General features: G+C 42.3%; 1 long non-coding RNA gene across 2 annotated transcripts; it reads left to right on the plus strand.

The window, feature by feature from the left end:
• The first annotated feature begins 725 nt into the window (after positions 1–725).
• On the plus strand, positions 726–9,887 carry LOC146335668 (uncharacterized). 2 transcript variants are annotated; one of them, XR_014785940.1, is made up of 3 exons: positions 726–847; positions 7,733–7,924; positions 9,247–9,887. It is a non-coding gene; the product is annotated as an uncharacterized LOC146335668 (long non-coding RNA). The 2 variants fall into 2 exon arrangements; XR_014785939.1 differs by lacking the exon at positions 726–847 and adding an exon at positions 3,522–3,928.
• Positions 9,888–10,771: the final 884 nt, after the last annotated feature.

The following is a 10,771-nucleotide window of genomic DNA, read 5'->3' on the forward strand; positions in this document are numbered from 1 at the left end:
AGCTCCTGATCTAAGATATCCAGGAGAGGAGGGTAGGAGGGTGTTACAACGGGGGTGGGTTGGGGGCGGGTGAACTTCCAGGATTGATGTGGCTGTCTGGCACACCTGTGTAAGGGCACCTGGAATCCTGGTCCCAACAATGGCAGGACTCAGACATTTGACAATCTTGTCCAAGCACCTGTTTATGACCAAGTATCAAAGGAGATCATTCCGAAAATACTAGTATAAGGACTTTCTCTCCCCGCTCCTTCAACCTTAAAAACAAACAAACAAACAACATCTTACCTTAGGGTGCTACATTCCACATCCCCATGGATCCTTTCTTAATTGTTCCCTAATTTCCCCCTTCACTTTAGGGGAATTAAAAGAAAAAATGGGCTTTAAAACCACATTAAATAGCTAATGAGTAAGATGAAAATTCTACCAGGACACTTTCAAGAGAAGGGCTTGCTTTAGGACCATCCCTAGAAATGGGTGGTAGTATTTTAGGCTACAATCACATACCCAGTTACCTGGGAGTAAGCCCCACTGAATGCAATAAATCTTAGTTCTGAGTAGACATGTAGAGGATTGTGCTGTTAAAGGCACACTTGAAGGGGTGCTGGAGCATGTAAATCCATGTTAAATTGTAAAATCTTAACACCAAATTGAATAATGTGTTTAAAGTTATAGAATGCATGAAATAAATGTTAAAATACTTTTCTTTTTCTTTCTTTCTTTTATGAGCAAATTTCAGGGCATGGCTAGAAGAGATGGAAGGAGATTGGTCGTTGTGGATGGGGTCCTCCTGTTTGAATGCTCCCCCCGAGCCCCCCCAAACTTGAAGTCCCTGCACAAAGACAACTAGGTTTGAATCCTTCTTCCTGACATGCTACTTTTCTATGAGCAGGGAAGGGTTTGGAGTGGGGTAGGGAAAAGCATTCAGTCATGCAGCCCACCCACTCCCGCAGCCTGAAGTAAAGGAATCCAGGAAGAACTTTACTGTATGGTTGCACTGATTATAGAAACGGAACCTTAGTTTCTATTAAATAGCTAAATACATTGACCCTTTCCATAAAAAGAAAAGAAAAAGACATCTAGTTGAAAATTGCCTATGCCTTATATGACGAGAAGTCAGTGATTGGTGTGCTAGTGGAACCTTAGTCAGAGGTAACCCTCCCTAGCACATGAGTGCAGTGACTACCAGCTGATTATCACACTTCATCTTTCTGCTTGCTCTAGAATCAATGACAGGGTGGTTAAAGGTCTGTCTAGTTGGTTGTTTCCCATTAATGAGTTTATAACAAAGCTGCCGCCATATACTTTAGTGTTGTGTTTCCCCTCCCACCCTTTTTTTTATTGATTTCAATAAAAAGGGTAATTTGAAGACGGACTGGGGTGTCATACACGGGAGGATGAGTGCTTAACACAACGGATGGTTGCATGACTTGGGGCGGGGTGAATGGGGTGTATAAAGGGCAAACACAGGGCACACAGAAGGAAAAAAACGAGATTTGAGGCCTGTTTTATTGATAATTTTTATGGCGTGTTCATATTTTGGGAGGTCGGCCCATAATAAGTAAAAGACATATTAAGGCCAGAGTGTGTCCATATTTTTTGTGAAGGTCGAGCTGTGTATCTGAACCAATTTTAATCAGAGAGCCGGTATAGCAAAGGGATAGTGCGCAGTCTGAGACTAGGGAGACTTGGACTGAAATGCCTACACAGTTGTGAAACTCATGGGATGGCCTGGGCCTACCACTCCCTCTTGGCCTTCACAAGGTTGTTGTGAGGGAAAAATAGGATAACCCCATATATGCCTTGAACCCCTTGGCAGAGTGGTGGTACCCAAGGGTAATAAAATAATAACAGTATTTTCTATTTAGGCAGACTGTGGGATGCAAGCAGGCAATCAAACTGGGACGTGTCATCCAAGCACAGCTCAACCTCTACCCATGTAACAAGTTACACAGACTGAGGAGCCAGGCTGTAGTCATCAGTTTTATATGGCCAGGTCGAACCCTAATGGCTCCGCTATGGCACCTGATCTTTGTAGTTTTGGTAACTGCAATACCACCCACCAGTTTGAGATCTGTGGTAGCTTACAGTGTCCTCCTACATTTGCCCCTCCAGTTATAGGATTATCACAAACGTGACTATATTTTTTGCAGAGGTCACACTGTATTTCTTTACTGTTAATTCTGCCCATATTTAAACACTCCTTTTCCCCCTGTGTAATATTTTACAAGATCACCGCAGACGGTGACTGTAGCCATGAAATTAAAAGACGCATGCTCCTTGGGAGGAAAGCTATGGCCAACCTAGACAGCATAGTAAGAAGCAGAGACATCACCTTGCCGACAAAGGTCCATCTAATCAAAGCTATGGTTTTCCCAGTAGTAACGTATGGCTGTGAGAGCTGGACTATAAGGAAGGCTGAGCGCAGAAGAATCGATGCTTTCGAACTGTGGTGCTGGAGAAGACTCTTACGAGTCCCCTGGACTGCAAGGAGGTCAAATCAGTCCATCCTAAAGGAAATCAACCCTGAGTGCTCATTGGAAGGACAGATACTGAAGCTGAAGCTCAAATATTTTGGCCACCTAATGCGAAGAGAAAGCTCCCTGGAAAAGACCCTGATGCTGGGAAAGACTGAAGGCAAAAGGAGAAGGGGACGGCAGAGGATGAGATGGCTAGAGAGCATCACGGATGCAGTGAATATGGACTTGAGCACACTCCGGGAGAGAGCGCAGGACAGGAAGGCCTGGCGTGCTCTGGTCCATGGGGTCACGAAGAGTCGGACACGACTGAACGACTGAACAACAAAATATTTTACAAAGGATTGCAATGGAGGGAAATGCAAGGATTAAAAAAAATATCCACAACGTTGATTTTAAAATGATGATGATGATGATGCAACAATAGATCTTTCTAGTTTTAAAATATAGAGCATGGAAAAGTATCCTTGTCAGACATTGTGGCATGTGGCTCTAAGCCATTTGAGATTGTATCCTTAGCTCCTTAAAGTATTCTGGCTTTTGGAAATATTAGCCTAAGCAGTTCTGAGTAATATTTCGGGAAAGTATTATATTGGCTTTAGCTACTATAAGTCTAGCATTAGTAACAAAACTCCAGTCAAGTACCTGATGAAAACAAAGCATTCTTACAAGACTGGGTATATTTAAAAACAACATACCCTGAGGCTGTATTAAAGAAACCCTGATTTCAAAAGATGGGATTAGAAAGAAATCTAATTTTCCAAGCCTCTTTAAAAAGAAAAGTGAAGTAAGACAAAGCAAACTTCAGTAATTTGACAATTAAATCTCACCATCTTATGACACGCTTCTTTATATATGATTTATAAATTAATTTATATGTTTATAAATTAATTTATAAAGCATATACCAGGCGCAATCCAGCCAATCCGAAGTGCTCTTAATTCCAATGGGAGAATTAAGCATATGCCTAACCTCACCACCATTAAAATCAAGGGGACTTAAACGTGCTTAACTGGGCTGGATTCTCTTTGGGAGAAAATATGCTCATGCATATGAGAAAGAGCAATATTACAATCAATTGGCTTTTAAAAATAGGGAATAATCAGTAAAAACCAGTGCAATTACATTAATAGAATTTATATGGCATTCTAGAGTAGAATATTTATTTATTTACAGTATTTATATACCACTCCACATCAAAAGATTTCGAAGTGGTGAACAGCAACAATAAAAGAATAAAACACCATGTTAAAACATTGTATAAAGAAACAAGTTCTGGAAGACCAAATTTAATAAACCACAGCCAGTCATTCAAGGAAGGCTTCATGAAATAACCATGTCTTCAGGAGGCTCCAGAAGCAGCACTATGTTGGCGCCTGCCTGACATCCAAAGGCAGGGAGTTCCACAGGAAGGGGGCCACCACGCTGAAGGCTCTTTTCAATATCAATAAGAGGTTCATATCTGTCCTTGAAGGTCATAGCTGTTTCCAGGTTTACCTACCTATACATTAAGATCTTATATGGAGGAAGCGCTGCGGGCATCTGATGTGAGGCTGGTGGCTACCACAGAGATGTTGACTTGATTCCTACGTTATTCTCTTTTCAGCGCCACAACGAAGACTTCTTAACTTTCTTAGGACACAATCCTATGCGTGTTTAGACAGAAATCAGTCTTATAGAAATAATCCTAAACATGCTTAGGACTGTGTCCTTACTTGCTTTTTTGCTGCCATTTTAATCCCGTTGACTGTGTTTACGCTGCTTTTATGATTTTGTGGCATTTAGCTTAATATGTGTGTATGTGTTTACATTTAGAGTATTCTTTCTGCAAACTGCCATGGGAATATAACTGAAAGGCGGTATTAAATTTATAACAATAACAATAATATAAACAAATCTGTGGTCTACCATGCTTTAACGTGGAGAATGCATGGTTCAGCTTTTTTTTTTTTTTTTAAGATGTTTAAAACTGCCAAATTATTGTACTTTAAAAATAGAAAAGGAAAACAAACAGGACACACCTACACAACGAATGCTTTGTGGCTGGTATGTGTGTGTAGTGTGTGTGTGTGTGTGTGTGTGTGTGTGTATATATATATATATATATATATATATGGCATGGTATGAAGAAAGGGGAAAGAGACAGGAGTGCTGCTTTTTAAATGAGCACTCAGCCAAGTAGGGATCAAGCCAGAGTTCACATTATCGGCTCACATGCCTCACCTGGGGGCTTGGTTATTGATAACTCTGTCATCCTTCCTAATATTGGAGGGGTAATAGCGCTTGCTGATTAGCCCACTCTTGAGCTATTAACTGCATTTCTTATCCCTTTTATAAGAGGTTCTTAGTCAGCGGAGGGAACAAAGGCAGCCTTCAGGGTGCTGAGGCCTAAACTGCAGGCCAGTATTTGGAGTCCTGAAAGACACAACTGTTACGCTTACAAGAGCCTTCGAAGCCAGAGAGGAGAGAAATGTCAAAGGTTACCTGCCGGTGTTATCTGAAAATGAGTGGGCAACGAGTACCTCCTTGCGATGACAGAAGGTTGTGGAGAAATTACAGAAAATTGCCTGTTTTGTCAACATTTTCTCGGGAGGTTTAGGGAGAGAAAGAAGGGCATCCAGTTTCAGGGAGTTAAAGGAGCTCAGTCATCCAGGAATTGACTGACAAATACTCTATTATTTCAGCTATGTAAAAAAGTGATATTTTATATCATTTCTTTGAGCGATTGTTAAGTGACCGGGGAGCAACTTTGACGTACAAGATAATCCCGGTAATATTTCCAGTTTCAAGGCAGACATCCTCCTACCTTGTTTTGTCAGAAACAAAATAGTTTCCTTATCCCCCGCCTTCTCCCCAAACTGGGCATGCTGAAGATCTGTGTGAAGGGTTTGGGCAGTGATGATGAAGGAACAGTTGGAACATAGGAAGCTGCCTTGGCTTATTCAGAGTGCCAATTATCCATTGGTCCTGCTAGCCCAGTATTGTCGACACTGACTGACAGTGGTGGCTCTCCAAGGTTTCAGGCAGGAGTTTTTCCTGCTCTACTTGGAGATTCCAGAGATCGAACCTGGAACCTTTTGCATGCAAAGCGTGTCCTCTGCCATTGAGCTATGCCCCTGTAATTGACCCAAAGCCAACGTGAGAAACAAACATGAATGCACAATGGCTCTAGCCATATTTTTGGATGGCTCCATTTTGCTTCCAAACATCCTTTACTGCAAAGGAAAAAAAGAATGGTAAAAACCACCCACATAGTTCCAAGTGGTAGGTTTTGCAGAGAGATTGGCAGCAGCCTGGGTGGCCGTCTTTAGCTCAATCCAGGGCCAAGAGGGAGCAGAGAACCAAGGCACCAAGAGGAAAAGAGCATGCAGAATGGCATGCACATCAGGGGATTCCCGTACCAGCAGTTCTGGTGCCCCCAACATCCTAGCCTTCCTCCTGTAGAGTTCAGAGCTGCACTGGTGCATTACTGTATGCAGGTGAGAGACTGGGTTGTCTCCTTAGGTTATCTATCTATCTATCTATCTATCTATCTATCTATCTATCTATCTATCTATAATGTGTTTATTATTTTTATTACATTTATATCCCGCCTCCAGGGAGCCTGAGGTGGTATACATGATCCTCTTTCTCTCCATTTTATCCACACAACAGCCCTGTGGGGTAGGATAGACCAAGTGACTGGCCCAAAGTCACCCAGTGAGCTTCATGGCAGAGTGGGGACTTCAACCTGGGTTTTCCCCAGTCCTAGTCCAACACTCTCACTGATACACCACAATGGATCCTTGCAGCATGAACACATCTTTTTTTCTTTTCTGCTTATGTTACTCTATAAACTCTGATGGCATGCTACAAGTAAATAAATAAAATTTATTTTGTTTTGTCTCATAAAATCTGAGCCAAAATGCACCACCCCTCATTTCACCCCCCTCCATTTAGTTTGAGAAATTGAGGATTAATTTAGATGATTTGAGGAAGGAGGGAACACCAGTGTCAAACATACTACCAGTAACAATGGCACTCCCAAAACTTTCAGTGGCTGGCAGCCACATTCTCCCCTCCCCCTTCCCATGATTCTCTAGGGGGCAGGAAGCATTCCTCTCACCCTGATTGGCTTAATGATGACACCACATCAACTAATCAGAGTGACAGCAATGTGTCTTGCCCTCACTGTGGTGAATTATGGGAAATAATAAATGACAGATGCCAGCCACCAAGATTTGGGGGAGTGCCATTGCCACCAGGACCTCGAAGCAGTGGGGCCAGCAGTGAAAAAGGCAAGCCAGGGGGACAGTTTTGAGAAACCTTTCACCCTCTCCCGGTGCCTCCAGATTGCAAGCCAAAATTTCTCTCATGAAAACTTTCCGCTCAGCCTTTGTTCTGATTACGTTGTCTGGTAGCTGTTTACTTGGCTACTTGGCTGCGCAGTGATTTGTGACTGGTGTAATGAGGTTTGACTTGCTACCTTTTGCCATCTCAGCCAAGCACCTTGGTGTGTATGTGTGTGCGTGCGTGTGATTTTTTTTTTTTAATATATAAAGATAGCTCTTGATGCTATTGGAAAACAGGGCATGTTTTCCCTTGGAGAAAGGCAGCCTGTTAAAGCCAAACATTCAAAGGGAGCTGACTATTACAACTCATTTAGAACAGTGGTGATTTGTGTATGACGGGATGTCAAACTGACATGTTCGGAAATGCGATACTCCGTCCATGTGATCTCTGGGTTTGTTTCATTCGCTGACTAGGTAACTCACCCTGTGACCTCCACATTAACATAACTTGGCTCGTTCCAAGCACCAGATGTCAGTTTCATTAGCCTCAACCTGGCTATTTTGCTGTGTATTAAAGTTCTGAGTTACACAAAATTGCTCTTCAAAAAGGAGAACCTTTCAAAAAAAAAAAAAAATCACAATTATCTAATCTGTTAAATTTGTCAATACTGGCATTCTCTTTCAAATTCACCTCAAGTTATCAGACATCTCGGGTTTAGGAATTTCCTTCTGCTGGGCAACGTTTCCCCCCTCCTCCTCTTTTATTTTTAAGATGTGGATTTAAAGAAGGGGTTTGATTGCATTGTGTTAGTATAATACACTTCACAGATCCTCTTAATTGTCACTAGTGATAGGCCTCAACCCTTATATGGGACATTTAGAACGACCCGGGGTGCACTGAAAATTTGTAGCATGGGTGTTTATATAGTCAAGCACCCCTACTTGACTTATTTAACTTTTATCTTTATATCCCCCTTTTCCCCCAAGGAGCCCAAGGCGGCGACTTCTGGCATGCATTGAGGCATGCACAGCTTGGTGGAAGCAGCCCGCTCCATTGGCCATGCTTGCTGGGAATGATCGGAGTTGTAGAGGACCTTTTTTGCTCTGGCACCCTTGGTGTGGAATGAGCTCCCTAGAAAGGTTCACCTGGTGCCTCCGCTGTACTCCTTCCGATGCCAGGTGAAGACCTGTTTACTCTCCCACTATTTTAGCATCTTAGCTTCCTAGTGTTTTAGCTCTGGTGTTTTAAATCTGTATTTTAAATCTCTGCATTGCTGCTAGGTTTTATTCTGGTTGCATTGTTATATTGTGGTTTTAAGCTTTCACATTTTATATTGTTTTTATGCTGCACTTCGTGGTTTTAATTTTTGTGAACTGCCCAGAGAGCTTTGGCTATTGGGTGGTATACAAATAAATAAATGAATAAATAAATAAATTGTAGTCCAACACATCTAGAGGTGCAAGGTTGGAAAAATCTGGCTTAAACCTTGCTGATCAGAAATGAAATGGTAAACCTGTTTACCAGGGACAGTTCCTATTTTCTGGTACCTTTTATGTAAAAGTTGGCATTCTCGTACCAGGCAATGCTGGCATGTAAAACGCTGTTCCTACTGGGCAGATGTTGGGGTTGACATTATACAAATGTATTAGTGTTTACACTGTACATGCACATGCTCTTGAGTTCTTCAGATTTCATTTCAAGCCCCCCTCCCCCGGGCTTTAGAAGTTAAATCTGAGGGGTCTGGGTTGGGGTGGATGCATCTTGACTCTAGCGCACATGCATGGAAATGGATATACATGGACACAACATCGTAGTGTACTGATTTTTCCTATCATCCTCCCATAACTGCCTGTCCAAATGGATAGATGCCCGGTCTGAAAAGGCACTCCAGATCCGGCTATTGCAGAACAAATGAATAGCAGACAGTGAAGAACCTCTGGCAGTGTGTAGTGACATGTGGAATTAGAGATCTCAGACAGCATCAGGACTAGATCCAGGAACCCATGGCTGGCTTGTATAATAAGCTAGCTACCGGAACTGCAATTTGGATCACCTTCCTGGGTAGTGAAGTGTTCTCAGGCTCTGGACCATGGCTGGCCATTCAACCCTCCTCTACAGGAAGGGCTATAAAGGACTTCCTATTTGGTCTGAGACTTGGTCTGAGCACCAATGGTCTTCTGCTTTGGATTGTCCTTTGGCTCTGACATCTGGCTTCATCCCTTAGTCCTGAATCCTGGCTCCTCATTGACAGCTCTGGCTCAGCCCTAAAAGGTGGTGTGGAAATAGGGGAATTAAAAATACACCAGAATGTTCCTATTATCCTCTGTGGAATGTTGGAGGATGCACTCACTCACCACCACACAGAAATATCTCATTGTATAAACATATACTACCTGTTTCGGCACAGCACCTGTATTTCTTCCTCAGTTTTGTTTCCAGAAGCCTAATGATATGCATTCTCCAGTTGCTTAACATAACTAATATGTCATTCATTTGTCAGATCAATGTGTTGGCCCAGCCTTCATCTCACTGTATCCTGCTATGGGATTCCTGTTGCAAGTCACAGCGGTTTTCGACTTTCTGATGCATGACAGTGAGATGCTCTGATAAGCTGAAATGCTGCAGGGCCTCCTCTTAGGAATCACCATTTCTCATGTGCCTTGAAAGACTTCTGGCTGCCTGGAGTTTCCTGCAAGGCAATGATCAAAGGGGAAAGTTGCATGTTGGTGCTATAATGAAACTAGATTCCGGAAGAACCCGCCATTGTCTTGGATCAAGACATCATACTTCGAAGCTGGTCTGTGTGAAAAAAATGCCAATCATATCTGGATTGTTAATGCTTGACTAACTTTCTAACGCTAACACACACACTCCATTGTAAGTAGGGCTGCTGGAGAAATTCGAGACGGACTAAAATGAGCTTGGATTTCTAAGAACCCAATCTATGGAATCCACTGCAGAGCGACCCGCTCAGGCGGCACAGAGTCCATGGACTTTCAGATATTTTTTTACTTTCCCGAAATGTATGCATATTTATTTGTAGGAAAATATGCAAGTTTCTGCTGAGGAAAAGTTGAATGGAATGGGAATACGCTAAACGCTACATATGAAGCTAAATTATATAAATTGTTACGAAACCTCTTATGTAATTATTTGCATATTTTTCCGCATGACAAAAAAATATTCACATCCATCTGCGAGTGGATGATGGAACAAAAGGCACCTGACAATCCATGAAACACAGAGTGGATTTTACACAGTCTGTTCATCCCTAATTGTAAGTAGCACGTGTGCAAATGGGTATAGATGCTCAGTTTCTTGTTTAGGAATCCTGTCCCGTAATGGATTCACCGACTCAGTCCAGCAAAACCCACTTCCCCTCCATGTACTTGAATTTTGAAAAGCTCCCCTGCCTATGCTTCTATGATTGATAGTTCTCAGTCCTCTCTCTCATGTCCTGATAGGACAAGATTTCAACACTTGGGGAGAAACACAGAAAATTTATAGGAGTCTCTTGGCAGATCCAAGGGGTTGCTACTGATGTCATACAGCTAAAGGAAGGAGGTTAGGGAAAACATTCTTTGTGTCCTGCACATGGTGACAGCTTCAGCTATAATTCTGCATTAAAAATACAGGTTTTCAGAATTTACAAATTTACCTTCAAGGTTGGAAATGCAGAGAAAATACATGATAATACATGAGAGTTTCATAAATTATACCCATTGGGTGCCATTCAATTGGCATCACACAGATATAACAAAATGATGGGCACTGGAAAGGGAACAAAGGGGTTAGAGCTTCCCTGATTTCCCCTGGAATGATCAAGCAAAAAGACTGTTGTTGTAATTAAGGCTAATTGAAAAAGAGGGAGAGATGAAGCTTGTTTTCTTGCACCAAGCTGATGACTGCACCATTTTGCTTACTGTGCATTGGGAAAGAGATTTGCTCTGAAGGGAGGAGCTGAGCTGAACTGAGAGCTAATATGTGGAGAGAGGGTGTCAGAGATTATAGGGGGAATTGCAAAA

Source organism: Heloderma suspectum, chromosome 14 (genome assembly GCF_057233095.1).
Source record: "Heloderma suspectum isolate Gila_16-S chromosome 14, 16-S_ref, whole genome shotgun sequence".
Classification (NCBI taxonomy): domain Eukaryota; kingdom Metazoa; phylum Chordata; class Lepidosauria; order Squamata; family Helodermatidae; genus Heloderma; species Heloderma suspectum.